Below are 10,527 nucleotides of genomic sequence, written 5' to 3'. Positions count from 1 at the left end.
AATTCCTAATGAATAAAAAACCTAGCCTAAAATCATCATTGCAAAATCAAGAAATTGAAAAAAAAACGAAATTAAAAGAAAATGAGAATACACCCGTATGGAATTTCTCTGTGCATGGAGACTAATGTTCTCCATGCATGGAGACAAATTTGTTTTTTATTTTTTAACTTTATAAATAATTTTTTTTTATCAATTTAAATTTCTTTTTAATTCTTTTCTCTTCTAAATAAAACTTAATTTTTTAGTTTTAACGAAATAATTTTTATATTTTTTATTTAATTTTTCTAACTTTCTTTTATTTTGTTTTTATTGTTTTTTTTTTTTTGAAAATTGTTTAAAATTTTTTTTCTTCATATTATAAATATTTTTTTCGATTTAAATTTCATTTTAATTCTTTTAAATTGACAGTGTTTTGCTCCATTTGTCTCATTGCGAAAATCACGTCTTATTTCTTCTTCTCTTCTCTCCTCTTTGTGTAGTTCCTATCAAGAATCCGCAAAGAAAAGTCTAAATAACATTCGAATATAAATTACATTTTTCAATTCTTAAATTTTTGGACAAGAATTGATGCAACCAAAGAGAATTAATCGATGGAAAATTAACTGATAGTAAAAAGCATGATAACCATCTAGAATTTACAGAATCCAACAAGATTCTCATTTCCAAATAATAATGGAAGAGCATATTGTGTTATAATTGAGAGCCTAAGAATATAATTTTTTAAATATGTATATTTTTTCTTGTATTATCATTTTGCTGTTGATTTTTCTTCATTGGCACGTTTCCAATAAATTTGGCTACAATTTTGTAAAAAACGAATAACCTTAAAATTTCTCTAAAAATCGAAAAATTGGAATTGTTATTAGCTTAAAGAAAAGAGAAAAAAAAAAAGAAAAAAATTCGAACAAAGTGCACGGAGTGTACTCTTCGTGCATGGAGAGTATACAAGTGAACCATTGAATTTAACATCACAGGGATCAACTATCAAAAGATAATACACATGCAACATTGAATTTCAGATTAGTTATATTAACAAAAGACAACACTCATGCATTGTTTTTATTTTCCGGGTCACATTGATTTTATTTTTGGCTTTGTTAGCCTAAACACCAACATTGTTTGGTCGGATTTTCAATTCAATAGGTTTGTTTAAAATTCTCCAATTTTACAGTTTTGATACGCTGTGAATTGTTAATTTGGCATTTAGATGAATTGTACTTTTCATTGGTTCTTCGGTTGGAGAATCTTTTCAAGGAGTTTTCATATTTTTGCAAGGTTTTACGATTTTTCTTTTTTATAAGGTCGAGATGAGGATCAAAAAAGACAAATAACGAGGGGGGCAAAACTCCTACGTTTTATTTTTGTATGTATCTCCCTGAATTTCGCATATGATTATGAAATTCTTACCAGGACCTCTTTAATTAATTACTTAAATGTAGAAACCGACTCCTTTACTACATTTTATACAAATATTTTATTGCAACTTTTCTAATTTCTCTCCTTTATAGAAATATTTTTTAATTATCGATGTCAATCTCTTGTCAGCCAAATTGTTTATATTATAAAAAAAATTCGATTTAAATTTTTTTTTAATTCCTTTCTTGTCATGATAAAACTTAAATTTTCAATTTTAACTAAATAATATTTATATATTCTTTATTTAATTTTCATAAATTTCTTTTATTATATTTTTTTGAAAATTGTTTTAAAATTTCTTTTTTTTTCATATTATAAATATTTTTTTTCAATTTAAAATTCTTTTTAATTCATTTCGTTTGATGATAAAACGTCATTTTTTTATTTTTAATAATTGTTATTTATTTTTAATTTTAATTATTTCAATTTAATTAAAAAAAACTTTACAATACGTTTTTTTCGCCTACAAATTTTTTTTCTTAATTTGTTAAATTATTTATTTATTTTATTTGTGTTGGTGTAACATGACAGTTACAAACTAAATGATTTAAGAAATTAGAGAACAAAAAAATAGAAAAAAATTACAGGCAAAAATAAAAAAGAAATAAAAAAGTTATTATAAAGTTTTTAAATTAAATTGAAATAATTAAAATTAATAATAAATATTATTTAATGAAATTTTAAAAAATTGCGTTTTATTGTGAAACGAAAGGAATTAAAAATAATTCTGAATCAAAAAAATTATTTATAATATGAAGAAAATTGAAATTTAAAAAAATCAAAAAATTATAATAAAAACAAATAAAAGAAAGTTACTAAAATTAAATAAAGAATATATAAAAATTATTTTGTTAAAATTGGAAAATTTAGTTTTATCATGGAGAAAGGAATTAAAAAAAATTTAAGTTGAAAAAAAATATTTATAATGTAAACAAAATGAAAAGAAAAGAAAGGAAATAAAGGGAAATAAAAATTCCATCCATTCATGGAAAGAAACCTCTTCTTCCACGCAGAGAAATTCCTCCGTTTATGGAGAGATTTCTCTCCATCCATAATGTGTCCACCTCCACACATCCCAATTTTTCTTTTTCTTTTTTGCAATTTGTGTTTTGGTAAATAATTTTTTTTGTTTGAAAAAAATTCTTTTTTTTATAATTAAGCATATTTTTTAAATTTTAACTAAATAATATTTATATATTTTTTATTTAATTTTTATAACTTATATATATATATATATTTTTTTTTATTTAAATTTTTTTAATTCTTTTTATTTTACAATTTTAGTTAAATAATATTTATTTTTACTTTTAATTATTTCAATTTAATTTAAAAAGTGTATAATAACTTTTTTTTGTTTCTTTTTATTTTTGCATGTAATTTTGTTGTTGTTTAATTTGTTAAATCATTCAGTTTCTTTTCTTTAACAGTTGGATTGGATGAAGTGAAGTAGGGTGTGAAAATGGAGAAATACTGCAATGGAGGTGACTATGAACGAAGTCTCTTTTATAAATATGAATACATCAAATTCCTCACTGACCCCATCGGCCTTCGTCTCTCTTCGCCACTAATTTTAACAAATATTTATATAAAATCAAATCAAATATCATACAATATAATGTAAAATACCAAAAAAAACTACTCAAAGTCAGTACATATCTCAAATGATTCATAGACATACAGCTCATGCCAAAAAATTCGAATAACATATATTGCAATTTCTATCTTACGAATATAACATAACATAGATTATAATCAAATAGCACATAGATTAAAACTCTTAAAAGCTAGATAAAACGCAATTTTTTTTATTTTTTATTTTTAGTTTTTTCAATTTCAAGTGTTAATTTCAGATCTTAGCCAAAATAACGTTCATTGAATATTTTGAATTTTGATTTGATTGGGTCTTTCTCTCGTATTGATATTTAAAAAAAAAAAATTATTAGTAACTTTAAATCACCATGTCCAACCTTTTTTTTTACGTCACTATTCATGTAGCTTGGAAGTGCTTGTGAAAACGAGTGATGTTGGGTTTCTCAATTTCCTCAAATTCATTTAAGATCATATGAAACTTTAGGAATAAGAATTAAGAATCCAAACCATGCGCAATAGGGGCAAAGAATTAAGGATCCAAACCACGTGTAACAGGGAAAAACCTATGATTATCCTTGTATTGCCATGAATTAACTTCTCCAAATAGTTTTGGTTGAAGAATTTTATTGTACATTTCATTCAAATGAGTAGAAAATTATGTCACAGCATTGATACTATTGGTAAGGTGGTAAACCTTTGGAAGTTCGTGAGGAATAATGTTATCATATAGATGTATCGTGAAAATATTTATAAATTAACATGAACATTCATAGTGGTGCTGGTGCTAAAATCAAATTATTATTCTGACTTCCGAGTTTCAATATCATGCACTCTGGTGATTATTATCCCATGGGTAAAGAGTTACACCAGTATTGACAATTTTTGGGTAATATAAATTCTACACATTCCATACTAATAATAACATAGTAAATACAATAATCGTGCAACGCACGAGACAAAGACTAATTATTAAGAAAAAGTCGGATCAAAAGATTATATAGTTCCCATTTGTCAAGTCAAAAAACCAATTAGCTCATATACTTACAAAAGCAATTTCGGGAAAGTTATTCCATAATATAATTGACAAATTGGGCATGATCAATATTTATGCTCCAATTTGAGAGGGAGTATCAATATGAGTTGTCCGTGTGCCGTAAATATAAGAAGTGACTTCGTAATTATACAAATCTGGTTAGTTAAACAATTTTGTATATATAGGAATATCTAGTTTCCGTTGTAGGATTGTTTTCCTACTTTTAAGATGTAATTGTACCCATATATCAGCTCCACAAAGGAGAAGAATAATACTGAAAACCAAGTTTATAGACACCATTGTTTAAGATTTACATGACAAAAATTTGATTGAGGAAACACAATCCACAAGCATCAAGGAAAAAAATGCAGTCTTTTAAGTCTCATTAAAATCTAAGTCCGTGAAGATTGATTTGCAAACCTTGAACATACCATATAGTGGTTTCCTAAAGCTCTAAAGCCCATTGACTTCCCTAATTTAGTTATGCCTTTTACACTCTGTCAACAGTAAATTTACCTAAGAAAAGTCAATTAATTATTATAAATAACAAAGTCAAAAATGATAAAAGAAAAATTGGACAAACCATTTTCGTTTCATATTTATATAGAACTACTCAACCAACAAACTAGTCAGATCTCTTATATCCAACAGGGCCTTTTACAGAAAAAGTAGCGCTCAACTACCAAACTAATTCCTTCCAAAAGTCAGTTGCTCAGCTAGTTGCTTTTCCGGTTCCCAGTCCGAAATTACCACTATGAAGCTAATAAATCAAGATTTTTCATAAAATTATTGAATTTAGATATCACAAACCGTCTGGCCCTCTTTAGATAGGAAAAAAAATTTTAAAAATAGAGTTGATCCCCTTATAACTAGTAAGCTAAGGAAAAGAAACATCGTCATAAAAATGAATGAAATATAATAACCTAGAACAAAAAACCTTATCAACTAAAAACGATAAAACCTAATAATAAGGTTTTTTATTTTATTTTTTTTCAACTTTCTTTCCACCCCATGTCCACACAATTGTCAATGTTTATTTAGTAGTTTATTTCATGAAAAGAATATTACAACGACATTTACAACAACTCACACCACTCTTTCAAGGAGTACCTTGGATATGTGGACGTCAACAGTTTCTTCAGAGAAATAGGCCATGTAGTAAAAAGTTTTTGCAACCATTAGAAATGATTGATTTACAGTCTTATTGACAGCGTTGGATTTGCATATGACCAACTCCACAAGGGTCTGCATGTCACATTCGATTTCCTTCCAGCATTTGATGCTATTATTTGCCGTCCTACAATCATCTATTCCTAGTACCCGTTCATAACATGTTTAACTCATGAGAAGTAAATTAAGAAAAAAACTTAAGAATATTATACGACAAATTTATCAGCTTCACCTTTTCATTTTGATATCACTGAAAATGTTGACAAATTCTGTTCGTGAGCTTTGAGAGGCTCTTGTATTCAGGGTGTAATATTGTCTCCTTAGATACCATATGGCCTGAACAAATGTTTATTATGTGCACTAAGAGCTCTGCATCTTCATCCTTAACTCCTTTATTAAGTTTCACTAGCCATGCTCCCCACTGTCTCGCTCAATAAATGTGAAACACATTGATCACAATCAACTAAGTTGTTCTATTTCTTTGTAAAAGAATGAAACAATGGCGATAATGTGAACTCACAACATTGTGTAATTGGGGGCTGATGTCTCTGTTGAGAATCCCCCATGCATCTGCAGATTGATCTAGGGTTTTTAATAATATATTGAGAATTCCATGATTAGTCTTGTTGTTGCCACTGAAGAAGGATAAGAAAATATGATTTACATTTATATCATATATGATCGATGAGTAAAAATATTAATACACTTCATTTAAGAAGGAATTTTTTTTAAAGGGTAAAATAACACACTTTAGAATGTGTTCATATAATAATTTTAAGTGTTAATAAAGTCAACAAGTGCCATCTACTACTGATAAATGTAATATGATCATGACAAAAGCAATAAACAATAAAAGGCGTGCAAGATTTGTTTGTTGGATAGTCATTGACAGACTGCAGTAATAAAAAATTATTGAGTCGATTTCATAAAAGTGTTATATATGATACTGTAAATACCAAACACAAATGTAATTACCTTTTTGTTTTCCTATGACCATGGATTGTATTTCTGAAGTTCTCTAAAAAGGCCATACTTTACTCCAAAGATGTATTTTCTTGATTGGAATAAGATGTAATTATCTAACAAATAGTTTGAGATTTAGCCCATGTAACTCTCACATTCGACTTCTCTGGCTCAAATATGGTAGCTGCAGCCAAAATATAGACCTTAAGAAGGTTCTTTTTGGTTATCCCAAACTCTTGCAGATTGCTATTCGCATACCCTCTGTGCAAGGAATTGAATAAGAAATTGATGAATATAGTGTACTAAATGGCAAGAAATAATTGGCTGCATATATATACCACGATACTTTCAATATACTTACTCATGGAATCCATTCCATTCAATCTCATGTAGTGCCTGACAACTATTGTAATCTAATTTTGCAAGATCAAGGTAGGCATTATTACTGATATCTGGCATCCTACAAAGAAAAAGGAAATGAATATATGAATTTATTGACTAGGAAAAAAATTAACCTTGCAATTCAGGCATAAATTAGTTATAATGTAAATTATTTTATTTTGTATAAATCAAAACACCGTCCATATCTTTGCATGGGCGATAATGCTCTTAGTCCGATATGTATGGTAAGGGGTTTGGCATTGATCTCTACCTTAGACTATGAATTATACTGAAAATTATTTAAATTCTAAATTTTCACTTCAAATCTTAATGTAATTCATAGTGAGCTGTTAGTTACACAGAAAGTTGTGCAGTACTATAATGTTTGGACTCGGGTACGGATATCGGGTAGGGTACATATTTAAGTATTGGATCTTTTATTTTCCAAAATGTAGGATATGGAAACATGGCTAAAAAAAGTTCAAATTTCGAACATGGGTACGTGGATACGTCTTTCAAATTTCAATTTTTTTAATAATCCAAGATTCCATTTTAAATAGATCAAAATCAATTGTTCACAAAAAAAGGAAATAAGTATTGAATAAGGGGTTAAGACGAGTAAAATAGATTTTTGGAGTTTAGTTTTCAATTATGAGAAATTAATTATTAATTTTTATAGAAAATAGAAAATGAGGAACTTAATTACAATTTGGACTTAGTGAAAAATTAAGTAGCACTATATGGTACTCATATTCATTTTATACAAACAAAACTCTAAACCACCAACATAAAGAGGGAAAGAAAAAAGAAAGAAGCAAAAACGTTGAAGCGACCGGTTGAGATTTGGAGGATTCGACATATTTTCCATACCAATATCCATGCCGTGTTGTGTCTGACAATGGTACTCCGACCATTTTGAAGAGTTCAAGCATCAAAGTTGTAGTTAATTAGATAGTTACATTTTAATCTAATAAAAATGAACTCGTGAGTTAGAGGTGTAAAGCAAAACAACTAGCTTTTGAGGTGTGGGACACTCTCGACAATTTTTTTTTTTTTTATTTTTTTATCAGATTGGAGTATGCCAGATTGTCCAAAAAAGTGCAAATCTATCATGAAATGCAGGCACTGCCCATACTGCATGAAAAACACATCTTTTTTTTATTAAACACAAAAACAGAACAAGGCACTTTTGCCATGTCACGTTGCCCCCGGCTAAGGTTCAGACCCTCAACTGGTATTATGCAAATTTATTAAGTGGGGATATCTCAAATGAATTAAATAGAGAAGATGTTAAAGATATATTGATTAGTTAAGGTATTGCTCACAAGATTTAAATAAAAAGGTAAAATTTTAGATGAGATGGTTGAACAAGAGATGAGTGAGAAAAACATGTACTTGTACAAAGTTTTGTCAATCCATACATCAGTTCGCTATATTGCTCTATGTAGAACCTAGCTTCCACCCGAGGTAGATCAATATACCATGGCACTTCAAGCCCTTTCTTTATCTACATCATTGCATAACAAACACATACTAACTCTTTTGCATTGCTGCAAACGTCGAGTGTAAATATAATTTTAAAAAAATATAAAACGAGATTAATTTTCATAGTTCTGTTTACATATAAAAAATTTCTGTGTTACCTCATCAGAAAGTCCCTTAGATATGATCCATTTATCTAGAAGTTGATTTGATTTAGCTTGCTTTGTAAAAATGAGAAGGAAAAACTCCTGGCCTCTTCAAGAATAGTTTCTCTAAGGAACTGAATTTGAGAAGCTCTATAGAGATTGAATATTGGAGTTGTAGACTCAATCATTTGACCACCATAGCAAGAAAATTTATCGTCCTTCTTGAAGTGCTTGAACACATCTGTGAAAAATTGCACTAATATAATTTCGTTTTCTCACTCATTGAAGTTCAGCCAGCCCTCCTAAGCTATATTTTGTTCTATAAATACAAAAGAAACAAATAGAAGGAAAACGAGTGCCTAATCCTATCAGGGTCCATGCTATATCCATGCAATCTTAGAAGCCTGGATCCTATGGACGTATCATCAATATCATAAAATCTTGAATATCTTGCACTGAAAATTCCTTTGTCTGTCCAAAATCTGAAAGAGCAAATTCCATGATCAGTTGAGATAAGAGTAAGCCAGATGATTGTTGGAACTTGGAAATAAATAATTATGGGGAAAAAGACTACAGAGAAAACATAAAAATTTCTCGAAAGATATTTATATTCTATGGCTTGGCTATATGAAATGTCTCAAGTACAATGCCTTTTATAGGTACAAAGGGTCCCAAATATATTGTATAAAATCTAGAGACTAATTAAAGACTTCTCTTACGTACTATGAATAGTAGGATACAAAGAATCATATGTATACATGAATAAAATAAATACATAAATATTAAATAAACTAATTCATGAATCAAATTTAATTTCCGACATTCATGAATCAAGTTTTAATTTCCAAAGTTCAACGGCTCGATGTCGTTGAAGAAACAAAACAAAGATAGATTATCAACTATTTCAATTTTTTTAACAAATCAAAACAAAACGTGTTGGAACTGGCTTACGTGTACGCGGGTGGATCTGGTATCTGTTGGCAACATTATTTGAGGTCCACAATATGCTCCCAAGACTCTTGAATAATGCAATAAATCTTCAACATTTTTTTTTTAACATCCACAATTTCTACACTAATGAAAACACAATAAATACAATATTTGTGCAACGCACGTGACAAGGACTAGTATTTATTTATATTGTGTGGCCAACACCCTGACTCATAGTCGTACAAATAAGTTGAAGCATGAATAACTGTAGACAGTAGAAACTATAACACATCCATGTGGTGAAGAAAAAATATAATAACACAAATATTTGGAATAAAAAAAAATGCTATCTTCGGTTGAGTGATTTAATGGAGTATTTAATTTGTCAGTGCATTTTTTTAGATCATGTGGACACTAGCAATCCTTATCGACTTGTGTAGAGACTATATATAAAAGTATTGATAGAGACAGAGACACATATATTTATAGTGATATGAAAATATAAACTATATCCATATTTATGACACAATATATAAAAAATAGTGAAATTATATAGAAATAAATAATTAAGAACTAACTGGTAAAATATTTAAGAGAAGGACCACACTTTGCTGCAGAAGACGACGTTCTATAACCAACTGCAGGAAAATAATGAAGCTGGAAAATGAGCAAAGCCTTCATTTTCTGAGTTAGGGGAGAGGGAGAGGGAGGGCTGTGTAGATAAAATGTAATGATAAGTATGGCTTCATTCCGTTTTATATTTATAAGCAGTGTTCAAGTTGACGATTAAACTGGAAAAAAAAGACATATATTCTTTATCAGTCAATTTCCAAGGAATCCACTAATCCCAAGAGGTCTAAAGGTAAAGGCAATTGAGACAAATATTTGAAATAATCTTTATCAGTGTCATATATCTAGTTCATCCTGAATTTATGTAGGCACGCTCACAAATAATCTGTTCATTTTAGAATGTCAGTATTTAGTCACAAACTTATAATGAAATCAATTCCGACCATGAAAACTGTTAATCTTATTATGGCATTCCGAGGATAGGTCTTCTAACGCCTATTGGAGATACCACCACACAAAGTTGTTTAATAGTCCAATCAAGATCACTCCCTTCTTCAAAGTTAAATCGATTGATTAGGTGGTTTAAGTCCACTTAGTGTCGACTTACGCAAAGTATTAACCAACAGAAACATGATGACTATAGGGATCGGTCTGCGTAACGGTAGTTGTGTTAGTGCGGAAACGAAGTGTTGAAGAAAAACTTGAATTTTTATTGATAGTTTTTGAGTTGCTACAGCACACTCAATAATGTTTTTCTTTTTTTTTTCCCCTTACTATGGGATCCAATAAACCCAAGAGGTTTTAAGGGAAAGGCAAATGAGACAAAAAATTGAAATAATCTTTATC

At 28.8% G+C, this 10,527-nt stretch overlaps 2 pseudogenes; both read right to left on the bottom strand.

Moving 5' to 3' along the window:
- Positions 1–3,086, bottom strand: part of LOC111387085 — a 28,288-nt pseudogene extending 25,202 nt beyond the window's left edge.
- Positions 3,087–5,125: 2,039 nt separating this feature from the next.
- LOC111387084 overlaps positions 5,126–10,527 on the bottom strand; it is a 7,502-nt pseudogene continuing 2,100 nt past the window's right edge.

This window comes from Olea europaea, unplaced genomic scaffold (genome assembly GCF_002742605.1).
Source record: "Olea europaea var. sylvestris unplaced genomic scaffold, O_europaea_v1 scaffold3892, whole genome shotgun sequence".
NCBI classification, from domain to species: domain Eukaryota; kingdom Viridiplantae; phylum Streptophyta; class Magnoliopsida; order Lamiales; family Oleaceae; genus Olea; species Olea europaea.
Note: the sequence above shows the minus strand (reverse complement) of the source record. Positions and strands in the feature narration are given on the sequence as shown.